Here is a 13,952-nt window from a genome sequence, read left to right as displayed (position 1 = left end):
GGGATATGTTTATATTGCAAGCTTTGCAGCAAAGTCAAATGCCTAATAAAAGTTGAGGTCCACTGACTTAAGGTGTAATCTTTGGTTCCACCCCAGACTGTTTCCAAGCCAGATCTCCTTTTCAGCCTGTATTCCATGGACTTGAAAAAGTTCTTGAGAATAAAGAATATGTCTTAGTGGGCAGGTATGTATTTCAGTACTCTGAATTTCCTTAAACAGGTGTAAATACCAATTCCTTTTTATTGACCTTGCTTTGGTCCGAGAATTATTTTTGGAGAACTATAAGGCTGAGTTTCAATTGCTTTTTTGTTTTTAAAGACTGTCCCTTTCCAAAGCATGTACATGTTATAATTTTGCTTCTAATCTAACATATAGTTCTAAAGAATATGGGAATATAAAATGATTGCCGTACCTCCTGGAAAACATATGTATGGGTGGTGGGTTTTGGAGTGATTATTTTTCTTTCATTTTTATGTATAGTTTGAGTTCTCATAGTGAGCTAACCCTTCCTCTAAGCAGTCTCTATTCTCAAAAACTATGGTCTAAAGGTTCCTATCTCAGCTGCGGGATTGGGAAACAACCCCTTGATGATCGTTTGGGAATTTTTCAGTTCAGTCGTGTCCAATCTAAGTTTCACTAACTTTATAACTGTTTGTTTCAGTGTAGAGCAACAGAAAATTGTTATTTTTTATTAATCTCATAATAAAATAACCCTTCACTTTAAGAGGTTTTTTTAGTAACCCACTTACAGGATTGTGGTGGGGGTTCTATTGTGTCATTGTTCTTTCTGTATGGAAGAAAATTCATGTATCAAGGGAAAAAGCTAAGGACTAGTTCCTCAGATACTTCTCATTAGTCAGAGAACTTACTGTTTTCAAAATAATTTTCAAAGAAATACCTAAAAAATAAAAGTTTCATATTATGCTTTACCTTAAACTTTAGGGTGGTAATACCTTTTAAAATATATTGCATACAAAATAGAACATATGCAATATTTGTGATTTCATAGTAATTGAACCCAATCTGATTTTGTAAAAAATAAGAACTTTAATAAAAAGGAAATAAAATTCATTACTCTTAGTGAACAAGCAGAGTAAGCTTTGACATTCTGTTTTATAAGGTCATTTTAAAATTTATCTGTATTTCTTCATATATAACAAATTGAACTGATCTTATATTCACATAGTATTATTCTTTAGCTTAAAACATTAAACAGACCTTTTACCTAAATAAATTCCATATTGTTTTCTGAAAAGTAGGAACTAGATAGTATTTTCCTTCTTTTATATATACTAAACTGTGGCACAGGAAGTATGAGTCATACAGAAATATAGTAACAGTGTCGAATAATAAAACCCAGGATTTTTAGTGCTAGTTTATTACTCTCCATAACATAGAGGGTTTTTTCTCTCTGCTCGTTGAATTTATCCATCCCCTATAGCGTTAAAAAGCTATTTTTGCAAAAATAAAATAACTATACTTAGGGATCAAACTAACTGAGAAAATTTAGTTGGCTTTTAATCACTGGTCTCCATCTTCAATCCAGTACTTAGAGGAAATCTTTGATAATAGGATGAACATAGTCAAATCCTAAACCAACACCTTTGAAAATCAAAGCCAAAGCCTTTATTCAGAATATATACAACTGGCCAACTCACAATTTTACTCTTCTCATCAACTCTCATTATCAAACTTGCCAAAATACTATATGACAAGATAAGATTTTTACAGGCAATTTAACAGCTCCACAAATCTCTGTACAGTTCTCAAGAGAGAAAACAAAAATCTTGATATGTTGATTTAAAAATGCTCTGTCACTTTACTCTCAGCTTACTTAGCTGCATTTTCTCCTTATAAAAGTTTATACGCAATGGTTAACTGGAAAACTACATCCCAAACTCATTTCTTAATCCCAGCTTTCTTTCCCAGCTTTTCATTTTCATTGAATCATAGAAATATGGAGCAAGAAAGGACTTTAGAGCTGAAACAGTCCAAATCTCTTATTTTTTGTCTGATGAAATGGAAGCAAAGAGAGATTTAATGACTTCTTCAAAGTTGCATACTTATTTTTTCCTGTACATCAAAGAACATTTTTTATTATTTATTTAATAAGAAATATTATCATATTATATAATTTTCTGCATCTTGTTTGTTATTCATATATAGAATAATTTTCCTTATCTATTAAATTTTACAACTTCAGCTTTCTCTTTTTAAAAAATTATGAGATAATTGTGGATTCACATGCTGTTGTAAGAAATAATAGAGATATTCTGTGTAATTTTTGCCCAGTAAACTCCAGTGGTAACACTTGGCATTATTAGAGTGCAAAATCACACCAAGAAACTAACATTGATAAAATCTGTCATATTTATTCAGATTTCACCAGTTATATGTGGACTTCTGTGTGTGTGTATTTACTACTATGCAGTTTTATCACATGTGTAGATTAGTGTGACAACTACCACAGTCAAGATGAAAAAAAGTTCCACCACAAAGATACCTCATGCCACTCATTTTTAACTACAGCCAACTCTCCCACTCCAGATCCCTAATCCTTGGAAGTCATTAAACTATAATTTGTCATTTAAAGAATGCTATATAATTATAATAATACAGTATGTAACATTTTGTGACTGGCTTTTTTTTTTAACTCAGCATAATTCCTTATAGTAAAAATACAAAATTTGATAATACCAATAGCATGTTCCTTTTTATTGCTGAGTGGTATTCCATGGTATGGCTGAATTATTGTATTTTAGTCATTCACCATGAAGGGCATATGGTTTGTTTCTAGATTTTATGAATTATGAATAAAGCTTCTATGATCATTTACATACATGTTTTTGTATAAACATAAGTCTTTATTTCTCTAAGATACATGTCCAAGAGTATAATTGATGATTTATATAGTATTTCCATGTTTATTTTTGTAAGAAACTGCCAAATGTTCTCCAGGGAGAGCACATCATTTTTTTTCTTCACTGTTTACAAATTAATTATTTTATTTTTATTTAACATATTTATTGGAGTCTAATTGCTTTAAACTGGTGTGATAGTTTCTGCTTTATAACAAAGTGAATCAGTTATACATATACACATATCACCATATCTCCTCCCTCTTGAATCTCCCCCACACACTCCGTATCCATTCCCTCTAGGTGGTCACAGAGCACCGAGCTGAGCTCCCTGTGCTATGCGGTTGCTTTCCACTAGCTAACAATTACATATTTGCTAGTGTATATATGTCCATGCCACTCTCTCACTTTGTCCCAGCTTACCCTTCCCCCTCCCCGTGTCCTCAAGTCCATTCTCTACAACTGCGTCTTTATTCCTCTCCTCCCCTTAGGTTATTCAGAAGCATTTATTTATTTATTTAGATTCCATATATATGTGTTAGCATATAGTATTTGTTTTGCTCTTTCTGACTTACTTCACTCTCTATGATAGATACTATGTCCATCCACATCACTACAAATAACTTAATTTCATTTCTTTTTATGGCTGAGTAATATTCCATTGTATATATGTGCCACGTTTTCTTTATCCATTAACCTGTCAATGGACAGGCTTCCATGTCCTGGCTACTGGAAATAGAGCTGCTATGAACATTGTGGTACATGACTTTGTTGAATTGTGGCTTTCACAGTGTATATGCAATGTAGTGGGATTGCTGGGTCATATAGTAGATCTATTTTTAGATTTTTAAGTAACCTGCATACTGTTCTCCATAGTGGCTATATCAATTTACATTCCCACCAATAGTGCAAGAGGGTCCCCTTTTGCTCACACCCTCTCCAGCATTTATTTTTTGATGATGATCATTCTGATCAATGTGAGATGATATCTCATTGTAGTTTTCATTTGCATTTCTCTAATGATTAATGATGTTGAATATTCTTTCATTTGTCTGTTGGCAATCTGTATATCTTCTTTGGAGAAATGTCTACTTAGGTCTTCTGCCCATTTTTGGATTGGATTATTTGTTTTTTTGATACTGAGCTACATGAGCTGCTTGTAAATTTTGGAAATTAATCCTTTGTCAGTTGCCTCATTTGCAAATATTGTCTCCAATTCTGAGGGATGTCTTTTCATCTTGTTTACGGCTTCCTTTGCTGTACAAAAGCTTTTAAGTTTCATTAGGTCCCATTTGTTTATTTTTGTTATTCTTTCCATTTCTCTAGGAGGTGGGCCAAAAAGGATCTTGCTGTGATTTATGTCGCAGAGTATTCAGTGTTTTCCTCTATGAGTTTGATGGTGTCTGGCCTTACATTTAGGTCTTTAACCAATTTTGAGTTTATCTTTGTGTATGGTGTTAAGGAGTGTTCTAATTTCATTCCTTTACATGTAGCTGTCCAGTTTTCCCAGCACCACTTATTGAAGAAGTTGTCTTTTCCCCATTGTATATTCTTCCATCCTTTATCAAAGATAAGGTGACCACATGTGTGTGGGTTTATCTCTGGGCTTTCTATCCTATTCCATGCATGTATATTTCTGTTTCTGTGCCAGTACAATACTGTCTTGATTACTGTAGCTTTGTAATATAGTCTGAAGTCAGGTGGCATAGTTCCTCCAGCTCCGTTTTTCTTTCTCAAAATTGCTTGGCTTATTCAGGGTCTTTTCTGTTTCCATACAAATTGTGAAATTTTTCATCTAGTTCTGTGAAAAATGCCAGTGTTATTCTGATAGGAATTGCGTTGAATCTGTAGACTGCTTTGGGTAGTAGAGTCATTTTCACAATATTGATTCTTCCAATCCAAGAACATGGTATATCGCTCCATCTGTTTGTATCATCTTTAATTTCTTGCATCATTGTCTTATAATTTTCTGCAGACAGGACTTTTGTGTCCTTAGATTTTTCCTAAATATTTTATTCTTTTTGTTGCAGTGGTAAATGGGAGTGATTTCTTAATTTCACTTTCAGATTTTTTATCATTAGTGTATAGGAATGCAAGACATTTCTGTGCATTAATTTTGTTTCCTGCCACTTTACCACATTCATTGATTAGTTCTAGTAGTTTTCTGGTAGCATCTTTAGGATTCTCTATGTATATTATCATGTCATCTGCAAACAGTGACAGGTTTACTTCCTCTTTTCCGATTCGGATTCCTTTTATTTCTCTTTCTTCTCTGATTGCTGTGGCTAAAACTTCCAAAACTATGTTGAATAATAGTGGTGAGAGTGGGGAACCTTGTCTTGTTCCTTATCTTAGTGGAAATGGTTTCCTTTTTTCACCATCGAGGACGATGTTGGCTGTGGGTTTGTCATATATGGCCTTTATTATGTTAGGAAAGTTTCCTCTATGCCTACTTTCTGGAGGGTTTTTATCATAAATGTTTGTTGAATTTGTCGAAATCTTTCTCTGCATCCATTGAAATGATCGTATGGTTTTTCTTCTTCAATTTGTTAACATGGTGTATCACATTGATTGATTTGTGTATATTGGAGAATCCTTGCATTCCTGGGATAAACCCCACTTTTTCATTGTGTGTGATCCTTTTATTGTGCTGTTGGATTCTGTCTGCTATTATTTTGTTAAGGATTTGGCATCTATGTTCATCAGTGACATTGGCCTGTAGTATTCTTTCTTTGTTACCTCTTTGTCTGGTTTTGGTATCAGAGTGATGGTGGCCTTGTAGAATGATTTTGGGAGTGTTCCTCCCTCTGCTATATTTTGGAAGTGTTTGAGAAGGGTAGGTGTTTGCTCTTTTCTAAATGTTTGACAGAACTCGCCTATGAAGCCATCTCGTCCTCGCTTTTTTTTGTTGGAAGAGTTTTAATCACAGTTTCAATTTTAGTGCTGGTGATTTGTCTGTTCATATTATCTATTTCTTCCTGGTTCAGTCTCAGAAGGTGTGCATTTCTAAGAATTTGGCCATTTCTTCCAGGTTGTCCATTTTATTGGCATATTGTTGCTTGTAGTAATCTCTCATGATCCTTTGTATTTCTGCAGTGTCAGTTGTTACTTCTTTTTCATTTTTAATTTTACTGAATTGAGTCTTCTCCCTTTTTTCTTGATATGTCTGCCTAATGGTTTATCAAGTTTTTTTTTTTTTCTGAAAGAACCACCTTTTAGTTTTATTGATCTTTGCTATTGTTTCCTTCATGTCTTTGTCATTTATTTCTTCTCCCTCCCACCCTCTATATCCCACCCCTCTAGGTGGTCACAAGTCACCGTGCTGATCTCCCTTTGCTATGCAGCTGCTTCCCACTAGCTATTTTATTATATGTCTGCCTAATGGTTTATCAAGTTTTTTTTTTTTTCTGAAAGAACCACCTTTTAGTTTTATTGATCTTTGCTATTGTTTCCTTCATGTCTTTGTCATTTATTTCTGACCTGATCATAATGGTTTTGTTCCTTCTGCTAAGTTTGTTTTTTGTTTTTTTTTGTTTTTCTTTCTCTAATTTCTTTAGGTGTAATGTTAGGTTGCTTACTTGAGATGTTTCTTGTTTTAAATATAGGATTGTACTGCTATAAACTTCCCTAATAGAACTGCTTTTGCTGCATCCAGAGGTTTTGGGTCACCCTGGTTTTTTTTTCACTTTACACCAAACTCACAGAGACATCTTTTTTTTTTTCCCATCATTTTTGGTGTATAATTGCTTTACAATAGTGTGTTAGTGTCTGCTTTATAACAAAGTGAATCAGTTATACATATACAAATGTTCCCATATCTCTTCCCTCTTGCGTCTCCCTCCCTCCCACCCTCTATATCCCACCCCTCTAGGTGGTCACAAGTCACCGTGCTGATCTCCCTTTGCTATGCAGCTGCTTCCCACTAGCTATTTTATGTTTAGTAGTGTATATATGTCCATTCCTCTCTCTCGCTTTGTCACAGCTTAGCCTTCTCCCTCCTCATATCCTCAAGTCCATTCTCTAGTAGGTCTGTCTCTTTATTCCTGTCTTACCCCTAGGTCCTTCATGATATTTTTTTCTTAAATTCCATGTATATGTGTTAGCATATGGTATTTGTCTTTCTCTTTCTGACTTACTTCACTCTGTATGACCTACTCTAGGTCCATCCACCTCATTACAAATAGCTCAATTTCGTTTCTTTTTATGGTTGAGTAATATTCCATTGTATATATGTGAAATGCAAATCAAAACTACAATGAGATATCATCTCACAACAGTCAGAATGGCCATGATCAAAAAATATAGAAACAATAAATGCTGGAGAGGGAGTGGAGAAAAGGGAACATTCTTGCACTGCTGGTGGGAATGTGAATTGGTACAGCCACTATGGAGAACAGTATGGAGATTCCTTAAAAAACTACAAATAGAACTACCATATGACCCAGCAATCCCACTACTGGGCATATAACCTGAGAAAACCATAATTCAAAAAGAGTCATGTAGCAAAATGTTCATTGCAGCTCTATTTACAATAGCCCAGAGATGGAATCAACCTAAGTTTCCCTCATTGGATGAATGGAGAAAGAAGATGTGACACATCATGTTTTCATTGTCATTTGTTTCTAAGTATTTTTTGCTTTCCTCTTTGATTTCTTCCGTGACCTCTTGGTTATTAAGTAGTGTGCTGTTTAGCCTTCATGTGTTTGTATTACTTAAAGTTCTTTCCTGTAATTGATATCTAGTCTCGTAGTGTTGTGGTCGGAAAAGTTACTTGATACAATTTCAATTTTCTTAAATTTATCAAGGCTTGATTTGTGACACAAGATATATGTCTCCTGGAGAATGTTCCATGAGCAATTAAGAAGAATGTGTATTCTGTTGTTTTTGGATGGAATGTCCTATAAATATCAATTAAGTCCATCTTGTTTAATGTATCATTTAAAGCTTGGGTTTCCTTGTTTATTTTCATTTTGGATGATCCATCCGTTGGTGAAAGTTGGGTGTTAACATCCCCTACTATGATTGTGTTACTGTCGATTTCCCCTTTTATGGCTGATAGTATTTGCCTTATGTATTGATGTGCTTCTATGTTGCGTGCGTAAATATTTACAATTGTTATATCTTCTTCTTGGTTTTCTCACATGATCATTATGAAGTGTCTTTCTTTGTCTCTTGTAGTAGACTTTGTTTGAAAGTCTATTTTGTCTGATATGAGAATTGGTACTCTAGCTTTCTTTTGATTTCCATTTGCATGGAATATTTTATTCCATCCCCTCACTGTCAGTCTGAATGTGTCCCTAGGTCTGCTATGGGTCTCTTGTAGACAGCATGCATATGGGTTTTTTTTTTTTAATCCCTTCAGCCAATCTATGTCTTTTAGTTGGAGCATTTAAACAATTTACATTTAAGATAATTATCTATATGTATGGTCCTATTACAATTTTCTTAATTGTTTTGGATTTATTATAGTAGGTCTTTTCCTTCTCTTGTGTCTCCTGCCTGGAGAAGTTCCTTTAGCATTTGTTTTAAAGCTGGTTTGGTGGTGCTGAATTCTCTTAGCTTTTGCTTGTCTGTAAATGTTTTAATTTGTCCGTCAAATCTGAATGAGATCCTAGATGGGTAATCTTTGTTGTAGGTTTTACTCCTTCATCACTTTAAATATTTCCTGCCACTCTCTTCTGGCATACAGCTTCTGCTGAAAGATCAGCTGTTAACCTTATGGAGATTCCCTTATTTGTTATTAGTTGTTTTTCCCTTGCTGCTTTTAATGTTTGTTTTTGGTATTTAATTTTTGATAGTTTGATTAATATGTGTCCTGGCGTGTTTCTCTTTGGATTTTCCTGTATGGTACGTTCTTTGCTTCTTGGACTGGATTAACTCTTTCCTTTCCCATATTAGGGAAGTTTCCAACTATAATCTCTTCAAATATTTTCTCAGTCTCTTTCTTTTTTCTCTTCTTCTTCTGGGACCCATATCATACGAATGTTGGTGCGTTTAATATTGTCCCAGAGGTCTCTGAGACTGTCCTCAATTCTTTTCATTCTTTTTTCTTTAATCTGCTCTGCAGTAGTTATTTCCACTATTTTATCTTTCAGTTCATTTATCCGTTATTCTGCATCAGTTATTCTGCTATTGATCCCTTCTAGAGAATTTGTAATTTCCTTTATTGTGCTGTTCATGATTGTTTCTTTGCTCTTTAGTTCTTCTAGATCCTTGTTAAAAGTTTCTTGTATTTTTTCCATTCTATTTCCAAGATTTTAGATCATCTTTACTATCATTATTCTGAATGCTTTTTCAGGTAGACTGCCTATTTCCTCTTCAAGTGTTAAGTCTGGTGCATTTTTATCTTGCTTCTTCATCTGCTGTGTGTTTTTCTGTCTTCTCATTTTGCTTATCTTACTGTGTTTGGGGTCTCCTTTTTGCAGGCTACAGGTTTGTAGTTCCTGTTTTTTTTCGTGTCTGTCCCCAGTGTCTAAAGTTGGTTCAGTGGGTTGTGTAGGCTTCCTGGTGGAGGGGACTAGTGCGTGTGTTCTGGTGGATGAGGCTGGACCTTGTCTTACTGTTGGGCATGTCCCCATCTGGTGGTGTGTTTTGGGGTGTCTGTGGCCTTATGATTTTAGACAGCCTCTGTGCTAATGGGTGTGGCTGTGTTCCTGTCTTGCTAGTTTTTTGGCCTAGGGTGTCCAACACTGTAGCTTGCTGGTTGTTGAGTGGAGCAGGGTCTTTGCGTTGAGATGGAGATTTCTGGGAGTTGTTCGCTGTTTGATATACGTGGAGCTGGAAGCTGTCTTGTGGACCAGTGTCCTGAATGTGTCTCTCCCACTTCAGTGACACAGCCCTGACACCTGGCTAGAGCACCAAGAGCATCTCCTCCACATGTTGCAGAATAAAAGGGAAGGAAAAAAGAAAGAAAGAAAGAAGATAAAATAAAATAAAAATAAAGTAAAATAAAATAAGTTATTAAAACAAAAAATAAAAAAAATAATTATTAGGAAAAAACAGTTTTAAGTAATAAAAAAACACACACACACAAAAGAAATGAACAGACAGAGCCCTGGGAAAAATGGTAAAAGCAAAGGTCTACAGACAAAATCATATGCAGAAGCATACACATACACACTCAGAAAAATAGAAAAAGGGGGAAAATATATATATTATGGCTTCCAAAGTCCACCTCCTCAATTTGGGATGATTCATTGTCTATTCAGGTATTCCACCAATGTAGGGCACATCACGTTTATTGTGGAGATTTAATCCGCTGCTCCTGAAGCTGCTGAGAGAGATTTCCCTTTCTCTTCTTTGTTCACACTGCTCCTGGGGTTCTTCTTTGGATTTGGACCTGCCTCTGCGTGTAGGTCGCCTGAGAGTGTCTGTTCTTTTCTCAGACAGGACAGGGTTAAAGGAGCAGCTGATTCAGGGGCTGTGGCTCACTGAGACCGTGGGGACAGAGGTGTACTGTTGTGGCGCAAGCCTGCGACGGAAGAGGCAGGTGTGACATTGCACCAGCCTGAGGCACACCGTGCATTCTACCGTGGGAGTTGTCCCTGGATCACGGGACCCTGGCAGTGGCAGGCTGCACAGGCTCCTGGGAGGGAAGGTGTGGGTAGTGACCTGTGCTTTCATTCAGGCTTCTTGGTGGCTGCAGCAGCAGGCTTAGCGTCTCATATTCGTCTCTGTGGTCTGTGCTGATAGCCACAGCTCAAGCCCGTCTCTGGAGCTCCTTTAAGCGGCGCTCTTAATCCCCTCTCCTCGCGCACCAGGAAACAAAGAGGGAAGAAGATCTCTCTTGCTTCTTCAGCATGTCCAGACTTTTTCCCAGACTCCCTCCCAGCTAGCTATGGCACTCTAGCCCCCTTCAGACTGTGTTCATACAGCCAACTCCAGTCCTCTCCCTGGGATCCGACCAAAGCCCAAGCCTTAGCTCCCATACCCCACCTCTTCCAGCAGGTGAGCAGGCAAGCCTCTCGCGTTGGTGAGTGCCTGTCAGCACCGATCCTCTGTGTGGGAATCTCTTTGCTTTGCCATCCACTCCCCTGTTGCTGTTCTCTCCTCCGTGGCTCCGAAGCTTCCCCCATCCACCACCCATAGTCTCCGCCTGCGAAGGGGCTTCCTAGTGTTTGGAAACCATTCCTCCTTCACAGTTTCCTACCACTGGTGCAGGTCAGGTCCCTATTCTTTTGTCTCTGTTTCTTTCTTTTTTCTTTTGCCCTACCCAGGTACTTGGGGATTTTCTTGCCTTTTGGGAGGTCTGAGTTTTTCTGCCAGTGTTCAGTAGGTGTTCCATAGGAGTTGTTCCACATGTAGTTGTTCCACATGTAGCTGTTCTGCCATCTTGAAGCTCTATTGGGTTTTTCTTTTTGGTAGGTCTTTCCCTTCCCTTGTGTTTCCTGCCTAGAGAAGTTCCTTTAGCATTTTTTGTAAAGCTGGTTTTGTGGTGCTGAGTTCTCCTAACTTTTGCCTGTCTGTAAAGGTTTTAATTTCTCCATCGAATCTGAATGAGATCCTTCCTGGGTAGAGAAATCTTGGTTGTAGACTTTTCCCTTTCATCATTTTAAATATGTCCTGCTACTCTCTTTTAGCTTGCAGAGTTTCTGCTGAAAGATCAGCTGTTAACCTTTTAGGGATTCCCATTTATGTTATTTGTTGCTTTTCTCTTGCTACTTTTAATATGTTTTCTTTGTATTTAATTTTTGATAGTTTGATTAATATGTGTCTTGGTGTGTTTCTCCTTGGATTTATCCTGTATAGGACTCTCTGTGCTTCCTGGACTTGATTGACTCTTTCCTTTACCATACCAGGGAAGTTTTCAACTGTAATCTCTTCAAATATTTTCAGTCCCTTTCTTTCTCTTTCCTTCTTCTGGAACCCTTATAATTCGAATGTTTGTGCGTTTAATGTTGTCCCAGAGGTCTCTAAGACTGTCCTCAATTATTTTCTTTCTTTTTTCTTTATTCTGCTCCCCAGTAGTTATTTGCACTACTTTATCTTCCAGGTCAGTTTCCCGTTCTTCTGCTTCAGTTATTCTGCTATTGATTCCTTTTAGAGAATTTTTAATTTCATTTATTGTGTTGCTCATCATTGTTTGTTTGCTCTTTAGTTCTTTTAGGTCCTTGTTAAACGTTTCTTGTATTTTCTCCATTCAATTTCCAAGATTTTGGATCATCCTTACTATCATTGCTCTGAATTCTTTTTCAGGTAGACTGCCTATTTCCTCTTCATTTGTTTGGTCTGGTTGGTTTTTACCTTGCTCCTTCATCTGTTGTGTATTTCTCTACTCATTTCACTTAAATTATTGTGTTTATCATCTCCTTTTTGCAGGCTTCAGTTCTTAGTTCCTGTTGTTTTTGGTCTCTGCCCCCAGTGGCTAATGTTGGTTCAGTTCCTTTTGTAGGCTTCCTGGTGGAGGGGACTCGTGCCTGTGTTTTGGTGAATGAGGCAGGATCTTGTCTCTCTAGGGGTCAGGACTGTGTCCTGTTTTGGTTTTTGGGGTGTCTGTTACCTTATTATGATTTTAGCCATCTTGTCTGCTTATGGGTGGGGTTGTGTTCCTGTCTTTCTTGTTATTTGGCATAGGGTGTCCTGCACCTTAGCTGCTGGTCGTTGAGTGGAGTTGGGTCTTAGCATTGAGATGGAGGTCTCTGGGAGAGCTTTTGCTGTTTGATATTATGGTGAGCCGGGAGGTCTCTGGTGGACCAATGTCCTGAACTTGGCTCTCCCACCTCAGAGGCACAGTCCTGACACCCAGCCAGAGCACCAAGATACTTTCAGCCACATGGCCAGGTACGTGGGATGTTTCTTGCCTTTTGGGAAGTCTGAGGTCTTCTGCCAGTGTTCAGTATGTGTTCTATAGGAGTTGTTCCACATGTAGATGTATTTCTGATGTACTTGTGGGGAGGAAGGTGATCTTACTCCTCTGCCATCTTGAAGGTCTCTACCAGAATACATCATTTTACAGTCTAACCATCAATGTTAGAGAGAACTAGTTTCTCTGCATCCTGGTCAACATTTGGTATGGTCACTATTTTAAAAATTTTAGCTATTTTAATAGATGTGTAGTGATATCTTATTATGGTAATAATTTATATTTTCCTAATGGCTAATGATCTCTTCATATGTTTATTTACTGACTGTATATCCTCTTTGTGAAATTTTTTGGTCATGTCTTTTACCATTTTCTAATTGGATTGTCTTCTATTTTACTGTTGAGTAAAATAGTTTTACTTTGTTTTCGAGATACGAACCTTTTGTTAGATGTATAATTTGCAAATATCTTCTCACTTTCTGTAGCTTGTCTATTCATCCTCTTAACAGAGTGTTTCATAGATCATATATATTTTTTAATTTTAATGAGATCAAATTTATCAATTGTTCCTATGAAGAATCCTACTTTTGGTGTCAAGTGTAAGAACTTTTCAGCTGGCACTAGGTACCAAAGATTTTCTTCTATGCTTTTTGTAAAAGTTTTATAACTTTATATTTTACATTTTAGTTAGTTTTTCATTTCAAGGCAATTTTTGTATAAGATAAGAGGTTTCCATGTAGGTTGTGTGTGTGTGTGTGTGTGTGTGTGTGTGTGTGTGTGTTTTTGTGTGTGTGTGTGTGTGTGTGTGTGTGTGTGTGTGTGCTTTGTGATGTCCAATTCCCCCAACACTATTTGTTGAAAAAGCTATCCTTTCTCTATTGAATTGCTTTGGAACATCTGTCAAAAATCAGGTGGATGTAAATGTGAGTCATTTTCTGAGTTCTCTCTCTGTGTGTCTGTTGGTCTGTAAGCACCATACTTTCTTGATTACTGTAGCTATGCAACTTTAAGGTAGAATGATTCTTTCTACTACATACTTCTGTTTCAAATTTGTTTTAGGAATTCTAGATATTGAACATTTCCATATAAATATAAGAAGAATCCTGCATATTTCTATGAAAAAAACATGCTCAAATTTTCATAGAAATTGCATTAAAGTCATAGATCATTTTGGAGAGAATTAACATCTTTATTGAGTCCTGCAATCTGTGAAAACTGTATATCCTTCTATTTACTTATAATTTTTTAAATTTCTGGCATTAACATTTAAAATTTTCAGTATACAGATCTTG

The sequence above is a fragment of the Neophocaena asiaeorientalis genome, unplaced genomic scaffold, assembly GCF_003031525.2.
Source record: "Neophocaena asiaeorientalis asiaeorientalis breed wild unplaced genomic scaffold, Neophocaena_asiaeorientalis_V1.1 scaffold355, whole genome shotgun sequence".
Lineage (NCBI taxonomy): Eukaryota > Metazoa > Chordata > Mammalia > Artiodactyla > Phocoenidae > Neophocaena > Neophocaena asiaeorientalis.
Note: the sequence above shows the minus strand (reverse complement) of the source record.